Source organism: Protopterus annectens, chromosome 3.part0 (assembly GCF_019279795.1).
Source record: "Protopterus annectens isolate FY-2018-M chromosome 3.part0, PAN1.0, whole genome shotgun sequence".
NCBI lineage: Eukaryota > Metazoa > Chordata > Ceratodontiformes > Protopteridae > Protopterus > Protopterus annectens.
The window spans coordinates 262,474,237-262,475,218 of NC_056731.1; positions in this window are offsets into that span (position 1 = coordinate 262,474,237).

Consider the following 982-nt stretch of genomic DNA (forward strand, 5'->3'; position numbering starts at 1 on the left):
CCATCCGGACCAGGAGGCCACAATGGAATGTCTTCACACCCACATTGCCATTGTGTGTGTTGACAGAGGTTGCCAACAGGTGTGGTAGCCATTTCCCTGAACATGTCCACCATCTTTAATGGCGTACCACCTACATGTGACATTGGGACGAACATGTCCTTCACACTGGGTAGTGCTGCACCTTCTCTGGCATTTAGTAGCAGGCCATGGCTCTGGCACCAGTCATCCATGTCTATGACGCCCTAGGTGGATGTCCGTGTATCGTGGGGTGTTGGGTATGTTGGCCGGTGTGTAGTCATCTGCACACCTTGTCTGCTACAATCCCCCTATGATTGCATGCACATTGGAAGGTCGGATGCCATATGGCAGGGGCCCAGGAGTGAGCCCTGTGGGCCTCCACTGGGTCCACATATGAGTGTGACAAGGCACCTTGAGCACCAACCCTGTGTGGTGTGACCTCCAACCTGTCTGAGAAGCATCGGGTGACATATGTCCCCACATGTATGCTGGCGAGCCTTTCCATGGGTCCCATGTGTAGTGTGCTCTGACCGCTCCCACCAGGTCATGGTACTGTGTGCAAACCCACGTATCCCCATCAATGGCCTTGGTGACCACTCCAGACAGGACGAGCAGGTTGGGAGGCAGGATCCGCCCTTGACTATGTAGTTGTGGGTATGTTCGGTATTGGCTGTACACGCTATCTGTAACCATGGCCACCTGTATGGACCTCCCCACAGCTTTGCAGACAAGGCTTGTCAAGCGTATAGGGTGTGGCTGCCGACAGTCCATAAGAGCACTACCCTGGCATAGTGGGACCACAGATGCCATATGGCATCCATTGGGGACATAGCCCATAGTAAGGCTAACATGACACAGTGGCCGCATGTGTGGGCGAGGGCCTCAATGAGGATGGGTAGCACACAGCCAGGGACACTATCGGTGCCCATTGCTGACGTGTCAAACGCCATAGAGATATGGGATC